This window comes from Empidonax traillii, unplaced genomic scaffold, assembly GCF_003031625.1.
Source record: "Empidonax traillii isolate 1590-97213 ecotype Southwest subspecies unplaced genomic scaffold, ASM303162v1 scaffold557:size1000685, whole genome shotgun sequence".
Classification (NCBI taxonomy): domain Eukaryota; kingdom Metazoa; phylum Chordata; class Aves; order Passeriformes; family Tyrannidae; genus Empidonax; species Empidonax traillii.
This window is the reverse complement of record NW_020955750.1, coordinates 398,660-420,546: the sequence shown is the minus strand read 5'-3', so window position 1 is coordinate 420,546 and position 21,887 is coordinate 398,660. Positions and strand designations below refer to the sequence as shown.

General features: G+C 41.4%; 1 protein-coding gene across 4 annotated transcripts in view; it reads left to right on the top strand.

Annotated features, from left to right (window-relative positions):
• Window positions 1-21,887, top strand: part of SHISAL1 (shisa like 1) — a 167,626-nt gene that overhangs the window by 63,895 nt on the left and 81,844 nt on the right. For all 4 annotated transcript variants that reach the window (XM_027897738.1, XM_027897733.1, XM_027897735.1 and 1 more), the window contains one exon: window positions 144-283. The gene's annotated coding sequence lies outside the window, so the exon portion shown is untranslated. The remainder of the gene's footprint in view (window positions 1-143; window positions 284-21,887) is intronic.

Genomic DNA, 21,887 nt, shown 5'->3' with positions numbered 1-21,887 from the left:
AAACAAACAAACAAACAAACAAAAACAACAAAAAAACCCCACAAAAACCACTTTAAGTAAAAATATCTTAAAACTCAGCTTATCAAAAAGGATATTTTAGAACTCACCATTTCCCTTTGGTATCTTCTTCCCCTTCTGTTCAGGTATGAAATAAAATCAGGATTGGCCACCTGACCTCAGAACTGGGAGCAGATGGGAACTGGTGATCTCTCCCCTTCCTCCACTGGGAATGCCATGGAAAAACTGGCTCTGGAGCATGACTTGAACATACTGACAAGAAAAGGTATTTAGTATCTTAGCAAACTCTCCTTTATTATTTCTGTGCCCTGCAGGAAAACATCCTGATGATAAAAAACTTGTGAGTTTTAAGTGTCCTTCAAGGCTGCTGGAATACTTAATATATGTTTTCTATAACTTGTGGCAGTGGGAGAATGTTGAACATACATGTAAAAGTTAAGTAAATAAGGACAAAAAAAGAGGTTTGATGGAAGATGAAACTGGTTAAATCCCTTTAAAAGTAGGGTCAGTTTTAGAATGCAATGATCATAGGTCAAAAAGGAAAATTTTCAAGTCAGCATCTCAGTTGATTCTTGGTAGTTTTGTACAAATAAGCAGCCTGAGGTCTGTCCCATAAAATTAACTTGGATTGATTTGAATCTCCTACTCTTTGGAAAGTTGCTGTCATCTACTTCAGTGTGTGTTTGCTTAGTCCAGCCTAACCTGCTATTTGAAGTGTTGCAAAAATTGGCTTAATTGAAGTCTTATTTTAGGTCTGTTTAAATTGAATGGAATTGCAGTCTTGTGTAGATGCACTTAAATCAATGTATAGCTGCCATATAAAATTCCACCCTTTGAATTAAGCTAGATCAACATAAGCCAGTTGTAAATCAATTTAACTGTCTCCACATGTGGATTTGCTTCATGTCTAATGAAATTGGTTTAGAGCAACAATCCTAGTGAAACCACTGCCACTTTCTCTTTTGCAGGCAAAGCCTATATTATGTTGATTTATTTGGAACTAGAACTCCTCTGGCACTCATACTGAACAGCCAGCATAGCTCTGCAGCTGCACTGCTGAGCATCAACCTGAATTCTTGGTCTTGTTATGGATTTGGATAATATATTTTCTTGCATGCAGCCATGTTTCTCCCTCAGTGAGATTTGTCTCCCCAAATTGGCTGGGATTTCTTTTGTGTTTTAGAGTAACCTGATTAATTTAATGCACACACAGTCTTTTTGTGGTGCCAGAAGTGGCACAGGCCCCTCATATCAGCAGTTGCGCTCTTTGTCTGGCTTTCCAGTTTGATTTATGAACAAAAACAAGGGAAATTTTAAATCCAAGCAGAAAAAAACATCCTTGTGTTGTCTAGCCAGGATGCTCTGGTAGGGTTTCCATTGTATCTAGGAAATCAGTGCTTCCACGAATTTATGGCTTCAGGTGGCAGAGGTCTTCAGTTTGATCCTGATAGAATACCATGAGTTCCAGGGTTGTGGCTCCAACCATTTGCGCTTCTGAAAACTGTGTGAAGAATAATTCATCTTTGTACATATGTTTATCCTTTAGTGAACTGATTTTTGTTTGCCTATCCGGAATTCATGTTGGTTCTTCTATATCTGACTCATTTTCACGAATACCTTCAAAAGGCAGCAAGAAAGGAAAAGTTCAGACTTGCATATCCCCAGTTCCTGAGGTCTTATCTGAAAATCACAAATTTACACCCACAATAGACACATATATGTAAAACCCCAGCTATCTATGGTTTTGTATAGACTTTTTTTTTTCCCCCTAAAATATGCCTATTATTCTTAAAAAAAAAAAAAAAAGCTATTCTTGCTCCCTGCAGACTTTCCCTGGCTGGTACCAGTAGACAATTACAGATGCAGCAATGCTGCTGTTAATGTTGTGCTCATCAGTGTTCTGTGTCCTGCACGCCAGTCAGGAATTCAGTAAAAATCAGCAGCTCTGTGGCCTTTCACACCCCTTTGATCTGGAATAATTTATACATCTAACAGCAATTAATTTTGTGCATACTCATTATTTCATAACCACTGCAGGGCAGATTTCGTGTTTCATCATGAATATTTTCTGGAGTATATGACATGTTATTCGTCTGTGGTGGTCTTTTCCTCATTTTCTGCAGGGACTTTGAGGGTAATTTCAGTAAAAACACAGATATGGGAAGGAGAACACAGATGCCACACCCTCAGCTCACACCAGAGATGTACCAAGTCTGCCAGCCAGTGCCCTCTCAGGGCTGTTATTCCCAGCATATATAATAGTGTGAGCACACTGTTCTCACTGTAACACTGCCACAGGCATGCAAATGCTTTGAGATTTTAGGGGGAAAATTTGGAATTTGCTTGGGTTTGCTGAGAGAACTTTCCTGAAACCTGCTTGGCTACAGTTATATTTAGTAAAATACAAAAATACTGGAGGAATGTGACCAAGAGAATAATCAAACTGAGAATGTTTCATTACTGAATATGGAAGTTTGTAATCCAGTTTCTTGTTTGTTGGCATCACTGTGGAGATTCAGATCACTGTAGTCTCTGGAGAGACCCTCCCCTTATTTTGAGCTGTTCCTACCTGTCTGATTTAGACCCAATTTCCCCCATCCCTTGTTCCTTGTCTTTTGTCTGCATTTTTGGCCAGCCACCTCAGTGTCTCAAATCAAAATATCCCACAGTCCTGCTTTCATCTCCTCTTCCCCATGTTCCTAGTCCCAGATCTTACTCCTTTGCCCTGGCAGGACACGGCCAACTCTCCTTATCCCACACTTACTGCCACCTCTTCCTTCAGTCTTGTGCCCTCTGGAGTCTCTAAAAATGGCTTAATTCTCAGACTACTCGTCCATGAGGTAATGGCAAATAGTCTAGGAAATAATTTAATTTTCGAATCAAGTATGTTTCCAATTCAGATGGTGACCCACAAGGAATTCAGATGGTTGAGAGCCTTTACTGAGCAGAATACTTAGGAACTCCTGCTTCACAATATAATTCCATGGTTAACTTGACAGTAAACTTCTTGTGACTTTTAAATATGTAGAAAGATTTTCTTTCAGTCAGTCTCAGATTTATTATCTGTTGGGTTGGCAAAATCTTCTCTGAATTCCTTGACTGTGCACTTTGGCCCGAGCTCCTCTTTCATCCAAGCCATCAATTCTATTTCTGTTCCCCCAGCCCGTCTATTTTTGTGTGTCCCCCCTCTGCGTGGTCCTGGCTGTCACATCCCAGTCCCTCATCCAGTCACTCAGATTCCAGAGCATTGTCTTCCCAAAAAGCTTCTGTCTCCCGTGCCCTTGTTTGCAGCTCCTCCTCTCAGTTCCTACTATTGTCTTTAGTCTCTACCTGGCACTTATCCCACTGCTTCCAGGCACACACACGCGACTGCTTGGCTTCTTCTTTTGCTTTTCAAAGAACTCCTTCTCTTGTTCCTGTCAAACACAGCTCCCTCCTTGTCTCCTTGTGCAGGTTCTCCTGCAGGATCAGAGCTGTGCTTCCCTCTCTGTTCCAGCCCCAGCCCTTGCCATCCTGCGTGTTTATGCTGCTACTCTTCACCCCCAGAAGCAAAGTATCTCCCTGCATATAAAAGCACACACTGATTTTTATTTATTTATTTATTTATCTTAATGTGATAAACAAGCTTTATCCCGTTCTCTTTGGAGACCTGGTATTCTGGACTGTTCGGGAAAACTTTTAAATTATTTTTTTCCCCCCTACAAAGTCATAAAGACGAATGGAAAGTACCTTTTGTGTCCCCAAGTGCTGCTTGCTACCCAGGATCTCAGCTAGGACTGTGCAGTTAGGCAATTTTAAAGCTCGTCAAAGCTGCAGACAATGCAAGGCCAGACAATACAGCACAGTCATCAGACATTAGAGGAGTGGTACAGTTGTAAAATAAGAGGAGATGTGGATAATGGGGAAAGGGCAGGGGGGGAAATGGAGGCTGGAATTCCTTCTCAGTGGTTCTTAAACAATTGTATCCAGCTGCATCCTCCAAGTGTGTTTGAATTTCTCTCATTACTCTCGGGGAGTGGAAAGCTGCTCCTTCTTGTCTGTTCCCTCCGAACAGCCAAACACCCTTTTTTTTTTTTTTTTTTTTTTAATTCTGGGCTCTCTCTTTTCTGTGAAATCATCCACTCCAGGCAGGATGATCCCTGCAGCTGTGAAAATCCAAAGTCGTGGTGACCCAGTGGAAGACAATTCCAGCAAATAAACAGAGCCGGTGGGATTGCTCAGCACACGTTTTGTCTCCTCAGGACCATTTTAGTTCTTGGGGCTCTCTCTGCTCCTTCAGCTGCCTGAACTGCTGGACAGACCCAGGCACCACTCACCACTGCCCTGCTCTGTTTATTATGGCACTCTCAGGCATGAGGGAAAAGGCTTTTGCCAGCTCAAACTCCACAGAGTGTCTGATAAAGCTGATATTTATATTTTCGGTCTGTGAGCCATAAAAAAGTCTCTTATTACAACAGATGCTCTGCCCCCCTTTCAAGGGATGACCTGCTTTCATAAAGAGCTGCAGGCTGGTGCTCATTAGCAAAATGTTGTAGGGCATTCTGGGACCTGTGGCTGTCCAGTGGTATCTGATCTAGTTTCTTAATTTTAATTATTGCTACAGTAGGAAAGGGAGCAATTCAGAGCCCTGTTTAGCACTGGGAAAGGGAGAACACATTTGTCACTTTGCCTCAAATAATTTGGATTTCTTTGAATGACAGACGGGGTGCTGACCAGAACTGCACAGGAGACCTCCATAAATGTTATTAATTTATTTTTAGTAAGCCAGGAGGGTGTTTGCAGAGAGGCAACAGAAAATACAGAGATGTTTATGTAGAATATTCATATTTGTGCTTTTCTGCAGTAGCTCAGGGACAGATGACACTCCCTGTTCACCTCACTGGGGGAACTCAGGGTTTAAATAAGGCTTCTCTAGCTAAGTTAAGATTTCTTGGCAGTTTATTACCTTGGTCTTTAATTGCATTCATTTCCCTATGGGCATTTCCTTTGAGAGGAACTTTCCATTACACGACTGCTGAAAGATTTCCAACCATTCACATTTTTCCCGATTAATTTCAGGCTCAAATACTGACTCCTTTTGGGAATGAAGTGATAATAAGGCTGGATTTCTGGTTTGTAGAGTTGTATGTATGTACCACGGGTATCAATCAGTGTATACTGTTAATTTATGCCCCGCTGCAGCGTCTGCTGTGTAGATGAACTCTCAGTTTTTGCTTCAGCAGCAAATGGGCAGGAATGATGTGATGATGACTTAGTGCCTCTGGAGATAATGGAAGTGTCAGAGACTCTCTAGCTCATGATGTGAGAAGCTGGTGAGAGCACAAGATCTGAATGCTGCAGTGAAACAGGGGCTGAAACCCTGAAGTTTGTAGATGGTGGAAGATAACCCCCCTTTTCACCACCTAAGCCGAAAATATCGCGTTGTGATCACAGCGGTACAAATAAGTTGTCAATGGCTGTCAAAGTTTTTAACAAATCCAACGGGATTTGGATGCAAAATGAAGTGTAAAGGCATTTTCAGGCTCATTGTTGTGGCTCCTTCTGTCTGTGCCAGTTTCTAACTGATGAGAAGAGACACCAATCTGGAGTTAAACCATAGCATGGCATCTCTGCTTCAGCCAGGGAGCACAGGATCAGGGCTTTCCTCAGTGTCACCCTCCAAAAATAACTCTCAAACATCCCAAGTGCCTCTTACAAAAAAGAAGTGTAAGAAACAGTGTTTTGATCCCTGTGACAAATGCCCTCCAGGCTTTTCCTTACTTTGAAATTCTCCACTGCCCTCTCATCTGGTGATGAAAGTGCTACCTTGGCTCCTGGCAGTTTTGAGGGAAGCAGCCCCACCACACCAGTGTGCTCCTGATGTTCTGGGAATTGCAAAAAAAAAAAATCTTTCGTTTCCTCAGAAATCCTTGGTGATGTTAATAATTTACCATTTCTTATTATACAGGGCTACTGTTCTACCCAAAAGGGCCGTTTAATCAGCCCTTTCAGCCTCAATCCGCTGAGAAATGACTGCTTTTTCAGCTAATTCCCAGAAATAATGCCTGTCCATAAAGGAGGAATTGAGCATGACATGAATGTACTTTCTGAAATCATGATGCTGTTAGCCAGGGCTTGCTGTGTATCTGGAAATAGGGCCTGCAATGCCAGTCAGAACACAGGAATCTGTGTTTTTTTTCTCAAAGTCCCCTAAGATTCCTCTATGCTAATTTACCCTTTTGGTAGGACATATCTGGTACTTTCTGTGTCACAGGTTGAAGAGAGGGAGGGGACGCTTTTTTTTTTTTTTTTTTTTTTTTTTTTTTTTTTTTTTTTTTTTTTTTTTTTTTTTTTTTTTTTTTTTTTTTTTTTTTTTTTTTTTTTTTTTTTTTTTTTTTTTTTTTTTTTTTTTTTTTTTTTTTTTTTTTTTTTTTTTTTTTTTTTTTTTTTTTTTTTTTTTTTTTTCCCCCAGTAGCAGGTTCATTTTCCTCTGTAAAATTCTTGAAGAATGTCTCTAACAGAAGTGTTTAATCCCCGGGGTGTCAGTGCCTTGGATGTGTTTCCATTCAGGGTGTTACAGATGCTCAATCAGAGAGAACAGTTGCAGCAACACAGGAGATAGATAGAAAATTACCAAGCCACTGCAAAGCAGAAAGAAATCTGCACAAATACAGAACCCAGAGAGTGGCAAAAGTACAAATAATCTCCATATTCTGGATGTAGGAACTTATATCCTTATAAGGGTGTTACTTGCCTGTAAATCTTCAAAATGTAATTCCAGCACTGTTGCAGTTTTGGATGGTTCAGGAGTTTGGGGTCAGATGTACCCCCAAGGTGCTAAAGCAATCACAGCAGCCATGTGTGTAATTTAATGTATAGATATAAAATATATATTAATAAAAAAAAAAAGAGAAAACTTGGAAAGGCTTATACATAATACATATTTATATAGATCAACAATGATCCATTAGATTCATTTTCACCTTGATGTCAGGGCCCCGAGGGCACCACCAGGCTCTGCAAGCTCCTCTCCTTCTAAATATCAATTTGGAATTAAAAAATCCAGCAGTCAGCACCCCAAAACATGTATTTGAGATGGAGACAGGAGTGGGATACGGTGAGCAGATGAGACATCCTGGTCAGGATTTTTTCCAGCCCTCAGCAGCTTCTCTGATCATTGGGTATTTCAGTCATGGCAGGAGAGCAAGTACTTCAGAGGCACCTAGGAAATGGAAACTCGGAAAGTTTGGTGGTTTTTACCTGCTCTCAAATTATTCCTGTCTATTATTGCTTCCTCTTAATAAGGTTGCTGAATACAGCCCATGAGTACTTGTAACAGAGGCTTAGGCTTGAACTGAGACATTTGAACCATGGGAGCTGAATATCCTCACAAAGAGACTTGAGATGGAAAGATGATTCCCTTTCCCATCTGAGAGGCAGATAGAAATAACAAGAAAAATAAACTTATTGTATTGTAACCCTATTTAACTTCTGTATAAAGGCTCCTGTTGGCACATGTCGTGTGCCACGTTGTTATAGGGGTTGTTACATGGTCTGAGTGGTTTTGGGGAGCTCTCACTAGAAAACAGGGACAGGGAATCCCAGATACTGAGTGAGAGGAGATGAGAACACAAGGGAAGGGACTGGCCTGTGAAAGAGAGGAGACAGGTCTGAGCAAAGGGGGAGCATTTAGATTAAAATAAAAATTAAAGGTAGTGAGGTCAAGACAAAGAGAAGCTGTAGATGGGTAGAAACCACAGTACCCCAAAGCTCAGCAACTTGTTTTATCTGTATTTCCCTTCAGTGCTCCCCATCAGTGCCTCATTCAGGTTATCCATGTGTCACACTGCAAGAGCAGCTTATTTTGGTGCTTCCAGAGCATGGAATCACCGGTCTCTGTGGGCTCTGGGAATCCAGGCAGGATGGCACAGAAGGGGTGTTTGCAGGCACTCCTTTCCAAAAGCAAACTCTGTGCTTCCCTGCAGGGAAACCATCTTTTAGGTGCACTTCAGCGCTGAGATTAACAGTGCAGTATCTGAAAACAAAGGATCTGTATTGATCTGTCCACTTAGGTGTGCCTGCCAACATGTCATTAACTCCCTGCCACGGCTGGAGGAACCACACACCTCCTGGAACTGATAACACAATTTAAATGCATCCTTCTCACCACTATTTCACTCCCCTAAGAAGAGCCCTGTGGAACTAGGCACTGCTTTTCTCTCTTCCTGCACCATTTCACTTTCAACCATGTAGTAAACTTGCTGTGCCCATTCCAGGAGGTAATAAAGCCTGTGCTTGGAGTGGAAAAGGTTACTGGATGTGTTAGTCACAGCCACTGGTGAACTTTTTATATATGAGTAGACAACTAGAAGGAACTCGGTGTGATAACAAACAAACAAAATCATGCAAATATTTAAACTGTTTTTCTGGCTTCTGCACTTTTTAACTGCCTTGGAATTCCAGCTGGGCTGAAAAGTTCATGGAGAAACATGGTCTTTCCTGCTCAGCATATTTCTTTCAAAGGTCTAAGCTCTCTTCTTGCTTGTCTTTTGCCTAAACTTTTAAAAATAATTGTCTTAACACACTGTGTTCCCTAACATAGTTTCTTTTTTTATCCCTTACTAACTGCATTCCCTTTTTTTAAAGGGAGTTTGAAAATCGTTCCTATCAGTTCCTAAAGTTTAGCATTCACTGTTGGTTTAGAAGACAGTAACCCATCAAAGTTATTTTAATTTTTATCCAACAGGGTAAAAACTTCCTCAGGTAATGGGGAGAGGCGTAGTTTCAGAGGCTGCTTTTCTCTGTCCTCTCAGGAACTCTGGCAGTTGCAGAATGACCTCTTTTGAAGTTCTCCAATAAGTTGGATTTCACACGTCTGTGTTAAATCTCCAGATGGCTACAAAGTTCTTGCCCTTGATCCAGCACCAGTATCCTCCCTTCCATGTCATTATTCCCTAATATTGGTGTTTATGAGGCCTTTTGTGTCTTAAGCCAGACAATTGTGTCCTCTTGAGCCTGGAAAAGGGAAAAAGGAGGCACCATTCCCCAAGTCTTTGAGTCTCTCATGAGTTTGCACCAAATAGTTCAGTACTAACACTTCGGGGGGGTTCAAAGAAGGGGAAGATCATCGAGGATTCCTTTTGTGGTGCAGGAAACACCACGAAATCAGAGAAGACAAAGGGAAAGGAGCAGTTCAGCAGTGCAATTCCTTGCCCCAGGAAACAGGGGGGACAACAGTTTACAGGGGGCATTCAGGAGGTCAGTGTAAGAGAAACACAATTGAAGGTTGTTAAGCACAAAGGGCCCTCTGAGCCACAGACTGTTAGAAACTGGAGGAATATTGCAGAAAAATGTCACCCTGTGCCTGTTCCAGTGCTTGAACTCCCCCACAGGGAAGTAATTCTGGCTGTTGTCAAACTGGGAACTGGCAGAGATGGCCCTTGGGTGTGACCCAGGACAGGTGGCCTCACATTCCTGAGCAAGCACCCACCTTAAACCAGGACAGGAGGGTTGGGGGGGTTATTGCTGGCTCAGGTTCTTTATTGGAATGGAAGGTCAGAGGCCAAAATGGGACACAAAGAATGAGGGACAGAAGTTCTTTAAGGTGTTCAGGTTTTCTTCTGATCAAAACTTCAAACACCAAGTGTGCTCTGGTTCTTTAAACACAACATGCCTTCCCATTTCATCTTGCCTTTTTTTTTCCTCTCTCTCATCTAAACCTACCTGGGTCCCTCTAAACTACCTTCAAGTACCTGGGTAAAGAATCTATATTTGGATGAAGGTCACTTGGAGGGTCTCTTTGCAGCCAGGGAAGAAGGTCTGGCACCTCCAGTGGGTGATTCATTCCATAGGTGGGCTGCATCTCCCTCGGGAAGGCTGAATTTACTCTGTGGGAAGCCTGACATGACCTTGTTTCTAATTTAGGCACATCAGCTAAATGTCTGACTTGTCAAGGCCTCAAGTTAGGTAGGAACAGAACTTACTATCCTTGCACCCTGTATCCTTTTAGAGATTTATTATGTGCATGTGTTGTGAAAAGTTATCAGCACTAACTGCTAATCCACAAAAACCGTGTCAGGGCTTGCTGTGACATGAATATAAAATCAAAATCTACAATAAACAGGAATAAAGAACAGATGCTTGGGATCCTCAATTCCCAGATATTTTTTATATACCAGAACATTATCAGGATAAAGCAGAACAAGTTTAATAGGCAGAATGGAGCATGGATTATACCCCTTAAAATCCCCATTTTTGCACTATACAGCCAACAACATAGCACTTGCCACAACATGGGGCTAATCTTTCTTCATTTTCTAAGTGCAGGAAGGAGGAACCATAAGGATTTTATTTTCCAAACTATTGTTATATCTGTTTCAATTGGAATTCTTGTCTGATTTAGTAATCAAGCTAATTTTGTACACAATAAAATGTTGTCATGATGACTTAATTTTGCATTTTCCTAGGAAAGAAAAAGCAGATGCATATATGAGGTTTCTTGTAAGCCATCTAATGGAATGTGATTCTTAAAAACGAGCACTTAACAATTCTTACTTGTAATACAGAACAACCTCAGCTCTCCTTTTGAAAGAATGCAAGAATTTACAACATTTTTCCCACCACAAGCAGCAGAACTCTAGCAACTCTTGTTATGAATTTTACTTTTCTCCTCAAGAATTTCGAGCAAGAGCGGTTTTGGGTTCTCAGTTTTGGCAATATCCACACAAATGCCGTGAGAGTTAAATGCAGTTTCTCAAGATTTTTTCCCGGTTCAGTTTTCATTTGATGAAGGGGTGGTTTGTGTATACTCTGTGTACTGTTTTCAGAGGTGGTTTATCCAAAAGGGATTTTTTTCTCAGAGAGACTTTCATGCTTCTTTTGTCTGGGATGTTCAAGTACCACCATTTTGCACACGAGAAAACTCCTGTTTAAGCACCCTCAGATTTACAGACCGAGGTTCATCTTTATTTCTTCACTGATTATTGGCCATTTCTCTTGAGATTGTCACTAAGCACCAACTGCACAGCTCTTCATCTAAATACTAGTGGCCAAGCCATCACAACTGTCTGGGAGGACCATCTTAGGCTTCACTCCAGTCCCTCCAAAATAAAGTTTTTTAATGTTTGGGAGTGACATTTCACCCCAGAAGTAACTTGTCATAAAATGGGGCACAGCCTCAGTTTGACAGTGGACACCAGCACAAGATGAGTAGGTCTCGAGCTTGGCTGTTCATTGCATTGGTTGATCTATATCAGAGCAGAGGTTTAAAAAGATAGTGCTTTAAACTAGTCAGCTCTTTAATTCAGGTACCTGAACTAGGTATTTAAATCAGACACCTGCAGTGTGGTTTCCTGAGCTTGGTTCTTCACTTCATGCACAGCCGAGGCTGTGGTGTGTTACGGTTCCGACCTGTCAACACACAAACCCTCTCCCAGAAAGCCAGAAAACCCAGGAGCAGTTCTGATTGCCCCAGAGCTGCCTGTGGACCTTCCTTCCTTCCCAGCAGTCAGCTCTCAGTCACGTACAAAGCTGGGATAGAAAGAGTGAACAGTCTTTTTATGTGTTAAATCACAAAGGCAGCTTAGGGAGCAAGAAATGGTTGGCCAGCTGTGAGTACGGCTGGGATGATGATGATATCCTGGGCAATAATCAGAAGTGACTGGAGCCATGGTGTTCTGTCTCATGCTGAACACATCAGTTCTGTGATTTGCCACCCTTCTCCAGGGTTTCTCAGTGACTTGGTGCTCTCCAAAGGTCCTCCATTCCAGTGCCGGCTCAGCTCTACCCGGCTTTGCTTGGAGGGCCCGACAGCGGCTCAGCCACGGCCCGGGAGTGATGCCAGCTCCTTTCAGCAAGCCTTGGAATGGTGTGTGAACACCAACACATGTTCTTGTACAGCTCACAGAAGGCAGGCTCACCAGCAAACACTGATCCCAAATCACAAAAATAGAGCTGCAGGAGACCTCAGGGTGTCTTTCAGTTCATCACTTTGTACCTGCCTCACTCAGACTGAAGGGGTGGTGCAACCTGCTGGGAAACACTTCCAAGTGATGGTTTCCAGCATCTTGCCTGCCTTCCCACCTTCTGGAAGCTTCCTTTGAAATCTCTGACCACCCCTCTCAAGCCATCCCTGTGAATCCAGATTGAACCCCATTGCAGTGAATCGAGCACCAAAGAGCTCTTGGCCTTTTATTCATTTTTCCTTAAAATATTTTTTTCTGTTACATCAGACAAATGTTCATTCAGGTCAGTGAGCTGAAAATAGCAGGTTTTTTGTTAAGTAACTCTTATGGGTTTAGAATGACCAAAATCAGGGGTTTTCATGGAAGCTGAAAGGATGGTGAGAACTCTTTCAGACCCTGGCTGTTCTGAAGCTCCTGCCTCACCCTTTTCCTTCTCTTTTTTTAGAAACCTTTGTGCACTGTTGCAAACACATGGAAAAACTTTCCATGAGAAAGTAACCAGTCTTTGGTAGAATAGTGGAAAGGGAAGAGCTTTTGCTGTCCACTTGCCTAAGGTTCTGCCCTTGTAACGCTCAATTAAAAAAAAAAAAAACAGGAAACAAAGTAGCTCAATGGTGTCAAATATTAATTAAACAGACCAGTCTCCTGTTTCCTCCTGGAAAAAGGCACTTGTTGTCCTGAAATGCGTCTCTTACTGCAGAACTTGTTTTGCCAGTGAGGTGCAGTTGGTGCATAAGTAAGTTGTTGCAGAAAGTGTGAGCTGTTGCCTGGCAGAAGAGTATTTGCTTTTTTGAAACAGCTTTTCACACAGCTTCTCTGTGTCAAGCTATCCGTGATGTGGCTCAGCTCATTGTCATTAACCAGTGATCAGAAATACACAGTTAAAGTTAGTTTAATGAAGAGCTAAATAAGTTCTAGTTCAAATTTATTTAAACACAATCCGTGCTGCAACAATTTCAGATTTTTTTAGGGGGAGGGGACAGTCCTTGGATTCAGAATCCAAGGACCATTATCTTTTCTTGTTAATTAAACTGAAAGCTAAGAATTTTGCTAAATCTCCTTCCCTTCATTTGTGCCTCATGATCTTCTCTGGATTATCCTTTTCTTCTAAATATCTGAATTACTTTTAGCAAACAAATGTTCTCAAAAACAACTGTACCATTTCATTTGCATGCCAGTTAGGAGAAAAACAGCTTTTCCTCCTCTCATATTTCCATGTCATTTCTCGTTTCAAAAATAACTTTTTCCATAAGAATATAAACACAGAGCTTCTCATCAGCATATTAAAACTCAGATCCTCATATCCCTGTGAGCCTGTCACTGTTTGCAAAAATAATGAAGCCTCACATGTGTCATTGCTTTTACAATTCCTGATTCCAGTTGTAATCTTAAGCACTTCAGGTACTGGAGGCACCAGTAGTGCCTAAATTATGAGCTCTTTGAGGAAAGTGCTGTTTTATTTGGTTTGTTCTGCCCTGTTCTGCAGCAGCTGTGCTCCCAGAGCCTGAGGTGATTACTGGCTTAGCAGCCTCCCCACATTCTGAGCTCAGCAAATGGGGAAATAACAAGTGTGGTTTGCCTTTTCTTTCCAGGAAGGCTTGTCTTGCGGTAAAGAACCTCAGGGAACCTTGGGAGATGGTTCAGTTTCTGATCTCTTCTACAGATTTCTTGCAAAACCTGAGGAAAATCATTCCCTCTGCCTCTGTTTCAGCCCTAAACTTCTAAAAAGCAGATTTTGGTGTTGTCTTCTTTTACTCCTTCTAAAACACTCCTGTTATGAGTGATTCTAGACAGGGAGATTTGCTTTGTTTGCTCAAAATCTGATGCAGTGGGAGTGAAGTATGAGTGGGGCTGTAGTGTAGCAGCAATCATGGAAATATTAGTGACTATTCATCAATCACTTCCTTAATTCAAGGTTAGAGATACACTCAGGGATTTACAAACAGATGAAAGTGAGCCATATTTCTAAGCAAAGAATGATCTTAGAAAATTATGACAAACAGTATCTAGAGAGGAGTGAATCAGACTCATACATTTTACTAATGATTTATTTACCAAAAATGCAGTTGTTCAACAGTCACAGTTCTTCACTGATTTGGCTGATGGTTTAAAAATGGAAAAAATGTTGGAAATATAAATATAAATACACTGCAATTCAAACAAGATTTTTCAACTTTAGCCTTCAAAATCAGTTTGAAGTTGCCAACATTTAATTTTATTTAAAAAAAGGGGGGGGGGTTAAAGAATGAAAGCGCTTCTGTTCTGCTCAGGCAAAATCATTCAGTAATTCCAAATCATTCCTTTTACAATCTGTGTTACTGAGAAAATCAAAGATAGAAGTTGAGTTTAGCTCAGTGAAAGGTAGCAGCCACTCAGCTGGTCTGGCACAAAACAAGCAATTAGCACTGAAGTTGGCATATGTTGCTGGTTGGACTGTTTAGTTGGCTGGATGCTCTCGGATTTTTTTGGAAGCCAAGCTATTAAGAAACTGCCTCTACAGATTTGCAGAGCTTTAGTGCCATGAATGTAAAAGCAAATGTCAAGAACAGAGTCAACTTTCTCAAATGAACAGTGCCTCAAAATGTATAAGGAGCTGTGCTCCTGCCCACATTCATAATTTGGGGAGGGGGGGGGAGGGAGTTTCAGCATTTTTTTAGTATCAAGGAGGAGCTGGATTTTCATTTAACATAGTGACACGTTCCTGGGCAAGCACAGAGGCCTTATTTTTTGTGTCATAACATCTTCCTCTGTGCTCTGACAAGGATACACCAAAGATACTCTCTCAGGTACACCTCCATCCTACCTAAAGGAAAGCAAATGAAGTCAGGTATTATTTTTTCCTCTAAGTGAAAGGGAAATTGCTTCACTCAGACTGAAGTCTTCCTTTTTCTCTCTATCATGGAAGAATGGAAATGGAAAGTTGTTTTAAATACTGTGTGGTTTTAAATGCCTTGTGGTCTCAACAAAACCCACCTCTGCCCCTTCTTGGGTTGCCAGTGAGGTTTGTGTTTGTTCTTTCTCACTGGAGTGAGATGACATTTTGGCAGAGCAATCATTTTCCCCTTATGAAGGAAGGAATAGCAGCTTTTTGTCACAGGTAGTCAAAGTGAACTGCAGACCTGAATTTTACCACGTGTACATTCCTCAGGGGGGACAAGGCACAACACCAACCATGGCTCTTTGTTGAATTCACAGCTCAGTTTTCACGGTGGAGCCAATTTAAGATGCCACAAGAGCAGGAAAGAATGAGATCAGCAGCAAAATTTGGTCTAAGTTTCTCCTGGAGATAAACCACCAGACTCACTGAACTAGGAGTAAGACTTTAAAAAAAATAGTGATTTTGTGTAGCCCCTGGGTGTCCCTGCTGATTCTACATTAGTAATTGCATCTTTCCAGACTCAAATAGTGTTTCAATTGGTGCTGCTCTGAAACAGAGTTATATGTGCATGTCCTATAAAAAGGAAAGAAATTAACCTTAAAAATACATTCTGTAATAAAGGATTTTTCTTTCTGGCGTTGTTGAAAATGTAGTCAGGAGACATATTGTGAAGGGCAAATGGGGACATTGTTTAGGGGAGACAGAGAGGGGGAAAATCCTATTAATGGCTCAATTCAATACAGCAACCTCAAAATTAAAACATCTATCATGATTTAGTCTGCAAATAACACTGAAAAATATTGATTTCAGTTTATGAATGCAGCAATAGTGGGAGAATGGGGTATCCTACTGCTAAAATAACACTTGTCAAGACCTATATCCTGCAATTTTTCAAACCAGTATCCTCCTGGATTTCCATGGAAGGAGCACAGTCTGTTGTGTTTGAAATTAGGAAGTCCTTTCTCAAGGCACTGGCTGAGAGCAATGGATCTGTGTTGTGTCACATCACTGGAACACATGGATCTACACACATTAAGACAAAATCTGGATTCTTTACCCCTTCCATCTTAAGTTTACAGCTCATCTAGCACAAAGTACCTAAGCTGACAATGTTTTATCAAGTTCTTTAAGGAAAAAAAAAATAAAAGGCAGAATCTCTTTGTCAAAGGAGTAGAGGGAAAATGCAGGCATGGAGAGTAATTAAGGGGCGTTATTCTGGCATTTTTTATGTTAATATCTCTCATCAGTATCTTTGCTGAAAGCCAAGCTGATGGTGGCCAAGAGAGAGGGAGGGTCACAGAGTAGAGAAGGATGGCTGGGGATCTTCCTTGTCATGGTGTAGTTCTGTATGAAGTTATACGGACTTATGGCCTGTGTCTTGCATGGTTTCACTGCCTGGTCGTGTCACAGGCAATGCCATCATAATCCTGAACTTATGGAAGTGAGAAAACCTCTGAATTTATGCCAGGTTAGTGCATCTCCAACTGACTTCAGTGAAAGATAAGACAGACCCTCTGGACAGACACAAATCACATATGGAAGCATATACAGGCTTCCAAAAAAACCAGTATCTCCTGAACAGCAAATATAAGTGGTTTTGAAATGCAGGTTGTAAAGATGAGGAGAAAGATGAGACTTTTAGGTCTTATTTCTGTACTATGACGTTTCAATATGACCAGGGGATCTTTTCCTTTGTTTGCACCCGCACAGCCATCGAGATTTCTGCAACTCCAGCCCAAGGGAGTGAAAATCCAATGTGGCTTTGGTTCCTTTGCAGAAAAGGTTAACAGTGTCTGCACCAGTGGGAAAAACACTTCATGTTCTCCATGGAAGAAGCTTGTGAAAGCTGTTTTTCCCACAGGGGACTTACCCAATTTGCCTTTCTCGGTGGCCTGCTTGGATTTGTTCTGCTGCATGTCAGGGAGGTGGGGGTTTTTTTTGTTCCTCTTGAGCTGTTCCCATGAGCAGCTGGCACTCTGGAGGAAATATATTGTATTCTGGACATTTGGGTGGCACCATCACAGTGTTTGCAGGCATGTGTTGATGTGTTTTATATTTTTTTGTTCAGCCACTCTTCCTTGTTCCCTTTGGAGTGTAACGGACCACAGCAAGCAATCTCCTCATTTTCGGCTAGGTGAGCTGGGAGAAGGGCAGGCAGCTGGAAAAATAGGAGAGGATGCAATTTCATTATAGGATCTTCCTCTTGAATTCATTTAATCATTCAAATTGCATGGGAGTCACACAGGGTCTCAGTGAGTGTCTAGTCAAGGGGGAGCTTTCTCTGAGCATTGAAGTTCTTGCACAGTCCTCAGATGATCCTTTCAGAAACTGTGATTGAACCGTTTTCCAGGAAAGTACATTAAATGTACTTTTTTCCTGACTTTTTTTTTCTCTGCTCCTCCCTGCTTCCTCACTTAGAGACACAGAGCTGGTTAAAAGCCATCTGCCAGAAGATAGAATAAACCCCCATAGCAGCTGAAAACATTAGGAAGATATAGATGCATATATACATAAAATCCAGAGGAAGTGATTCTCTTTAATAAATATTTCTCCCAGTATTTGCAATTCAAATGTTATATTGGTGTGTGAGTGCTAGAGAGAGACCTAAAATGAAAATAACTGGAAAGTAACTATTTTCATTGCAAGCAGAAAGAAAGGTACAAGGTAATCAAACAGCATACACAATGAAAAGCAAATTAGATTTCTGAAACTCTTCCTGTTCTTACTGACTCCCGTGTGGCGTTTGCAACACAAGCAATAAAACTTGCTTATTTTATAAATAACAGGCCAAATCCTCGCATCCTCCTCGTTCCCCTCATGCCAATCTGACACCACAGGTGATTATAAATTGATTTAACAGCTGCTTTCTCAGCCAGACTGAGAAGGGATGTCACCTCCCTTCAGCTGCTTCCAGGGGGAGCTGGACACAGCCAGAATATAATTTACTGGTTTGAGCTGGGCAAGGGGCAAAGTCAGGCCCAGCCAACAGTATATGAAAGAGCATCATCTCTGGGCTGCTCTGAGGTGTCGAGGGGGAGCTGGAATTTGGTGTAGATGGAGAGAACTGAGGTTGAGTCTACCTGGCGTGTTAAGATCTAATTATTTTCCTTTACAGAAGATAAGATACTCTCACATTTCAATCATAGCACATGTGAGAGAGGTTAGAAATACTGCAGGATGATTATCTCGGTAGTGATGTATATATGTAATATGTATATATGTGTGTAAGTTGATGAGCTCAGACAGACTGCCTGGGAGCCACTTCAACTAATGGCAGCATTTCTCACAGTTCTTCAGCATTTCTGTCTTCCCAGTGCTTTTTGACTTGGTAACATCAAGGATCTTGGTAACCTGAGCTCTACCTCTGCCTCTCCCATCGTTTCCCTGGGTGATCCTGAACAAGTTACTTCATTAATTTTAATTGGATGCCATCATGAGAAAAGGCTTGTCGGGCTGGGCTGTGAGTCTGCACTTGTTCAACCCTTTTTCAGGCAAATCCCTGTTAATTCCAGTGGGAATCTTCTCTGTGTGACCACTGCAAGGATTGCCACAACTGCACGCGATTAAAAGGTGGCAGCAGTCGGATAAAGATTCTGGTCACAAAAAGGTTTATTAGAATGTGCTATTGATATTTGTTTTCTTGTTTGCCAGTTGAACAAATCCCAAAGGGCCCTTTCTCAGTCTTCCCTGTGATTCTAATCAGAGCAGGCATTGCCAGCACAGTCTGTATTTCTCTTAGAAGCTCTGCCTAGCCTATTCAAACTTTGGGCAAGTTTTGGCCATGAAGGAAAAAGCACAGAATTATGTGTGATTTTTTTTTTCCCCCCTCCTACCATTTTGAAGCCAAAAATGAGCAGGTAGATACAGTTTCCCAGGAAACTGTATGTCCTTGTTCCCATCTCTAACAGGGCTGTAACAGCCCAGGAGAGGGTGGCCAGGCTGGCTTATACTGCAGGAGAAATCCAACCAGAGGTGATTCTTCAGCAGTGGAGACCAGAGAGAGTTTTTAAATAAGTCTCACAAGATTCTTAAGAATATTGGAAATAAATTGAATGTGGAAATACTAGATGATAGTGAGTGTGCCTGACATAAATAGCTTTGTAGAGTGAATATTGCTATTATAATTAAAGCAGTGACAGCTACTGATTAAGCAATATCATTCTAGATGCAGGAGTACTACAAAAATACAAAAAGAGTCAGAAAGAAATGATTGGAACTGTTTAAGATAGAGACCAAATAATTAAACAATTATTATTATGTTCCATGTGGACTCTACAATCTCTCCCACTCATTTTTGATCCTCAGGGGGCTGAGACAAGGTCTTGACGTGGGAAAGGAAGGGAAGGATATATTTTTTTATGTTATCTTCAAAACTGAGAAATAGCTCTGAAAATACTTGTGACCTCTTTTTATTTACTCGTCTGTACATGTTTTCTTGCAAGAGTCCAGTGCTCTGCTCTAGTTGACAAGGTGGGGATCAGCAACAGGTTGGACTTGATGGTCTTGGAGGCCTTTTCCAACCTGAGTGATTCTGGGATTCTGTGAACTAGTGGTTTCTGTTTCATCCCCTAAAATTCCACGTGTTTGCTGTGAAGAAAAAAAGAGATACTTTAGCCAAGAGAACTTAAAATTTCCCCCAAAAGCAGCATGCAGAACAGTCCTCTATTTTTATGAAAATTATGGAAATGCAAGCTTAATATTATGGCATAAGATGGCCAGTATTGCTACTTGCAGAAAGTGATATTGTTTCATGTATTTCATCCTGGAAAAAAAAAGTCACCAGCCACTGCTCACAGAACACCAAAGGTGTGAGCCACCGTTTAGCAAAGCACAGCAAACCCACAACCCCCTGATAAGGCTTGTGTTGAACAGAAAATGACCTTTGTTTTTGAAGTCTCTCCCTGTAGAAAGGCACCTAAAAGCAGTATTTATTCTGTCTCATACAAAAGTGGATGTTTCAACCAGTGCTGCTAGAAAGAGCAGGAATTTCTGCTGTACTCAGGTCATCTATACTTGCTTTCTCCTTGAGCTTGGCCACCAGTCCCAATGGTTTATTCCTTTTTCTGTCCCTGATATGTGGTGCCTCCGTGTAGGTTTGCCACCCCCACAAAGGTCTTATTTTCCTCAGAACCAACAGTGGCCCAAGAATTCGTGGTTTAGGGACTGAGAGACAAAGTAACCTATTTCTGCTTCTCTCACTAACAAAGAGGTTTCTGGTATAAATAAGCAAGAAGGGCAGGAGCAGCATGGAGCAAGCACATTTGGATTGAAGTTGGACTTCAAAGTGAAGATAATATTTTCTAATCCATCCCTGACCCAGATCCTCACGGATATGTAGCTGTTTTACTCTGATTCTTAAATAATTTTAAGGATGTGGGCACAGATGACTCAGGAGGACACGTAAATATCTGTCCTCCAAACAGCCTGTGCTTGATGTGTCCATTTTGCAAAGGAGAAAACACTGAAGGAAGTATAATACAGTGCATACAGGGAAATGAGAACACTGTATGAGCGCATGAGACTTTCTAGAAAGTACCCAGAGCCTGGTGCAAGCAGTGGTGCAGTTTGGTATCCTGGTGTTCACTCGTATTTCTATGATTGTTTGAGGTATTAAGTGTAGAGAGGAGGATTCAGCAGCACAGTGAGCGACAAACATCCCATCATGGGAGAGGTGACCATCCCAGTTTCCATTTCAGGAGGCAGAAGGATTTTACAGTGGAGTTAAGAATTTCCTTTTCCAGTCTACCTGTAAGAAATCCTAAACAGGAGGATGGAATACTGTCCTGGATGTAATCACTTATTAATACACAGGGGATTTTGATTATAAGCCGTGCCCATTTAACAGCGAAAGGCACATTTACAGTATGCAAGTAACCTGAGACCTTGGAATATTGTGCAGAAAAAACCTATTTACATTAGGATTTAATAGATTATTGCCTCTGTGTGTCTGCTCTGCACCAACACAGTCCATGGAGTTAAATATAAAGGAAATCATAAGCAACTCTGCAAGCTGTGCTTCCATCTCTGGGTTCCACTGACATTAAAAACCCTTTCCCTCAGCTTTTGCAATTCATTACCATGCAGCAGAAAAATCTCTTTGCTGGCAGTGTTGCACTGCATGTTTCTCATTCAAATACTTTCTCTCCTTTTTTTTTTCCCCCCCTTGTTTAAAATTTTCTGTGAATGCTTATTGCAAGGAATATTTCCAGTAAAGCATTAAGATGTAAATGATGTAAATCTTTATTATATATGAAGTGTAGGGAGATCCAATATCTTGGCCTCTTCTGTGTAATGGTATGGTTTGACCCTTGCAATGTTTTAGGTCCTCTCTGTAATAACAAGGATTAAACTGATGTGCCTACAAAGAGATTACGGGAATGAATTACACGGGGGATTAGGGGGAAATCTCATTTTGTGCACCCATCAAAATAAAACCTTAGAAAAGAGGCCTTCCTTTTCTCCCTCATTGGACCAGATCCTTAAATGCCCTGCAGCTGTAAGAGGACTGGAAGGGACCAGTGAACCCAAAGTTAACCTATATTCCCATCAAAATTCTAAACAATCTACCCTGGAAAGGTCATTCGTGCTGGCAAACGTGAACACGAGTCAGTGCCACGTGTCCCCACGTGTCCCACCCTCCCAACCCCCTGATGTGAGCAGGCAGTGACAGAATGAGCTGTGGAAAAGCTCTTGCTGGTTTCTAGTAAGCAAAATGCGACAATACAAATTCCTTCTCGTTCGGAGGATGTTAAAATACTTCACAAACAATACGGTCCCCAGCACATCTGGGAGAGCAGATATTTTTGTGTTTATGTTATGGGGAGCTAAATGAAAACATGTTCCACTTGTCAAGGGTACCCAGAGAATCAAAAAAAAAAAAAAAATTATTGCCAAGACCCTTGTGCTGTAACTACAAGGAAACCCACCCTGTTGGTTAGGTTTGGTTGAGTATTTCCCAGTAAAATACACTCATCACACATCTATGGAGCCCCTTCCATGCAAAGGACCTCAGACTCCTTTAAAAACTGAGACAATTCAGCAGTAACAAG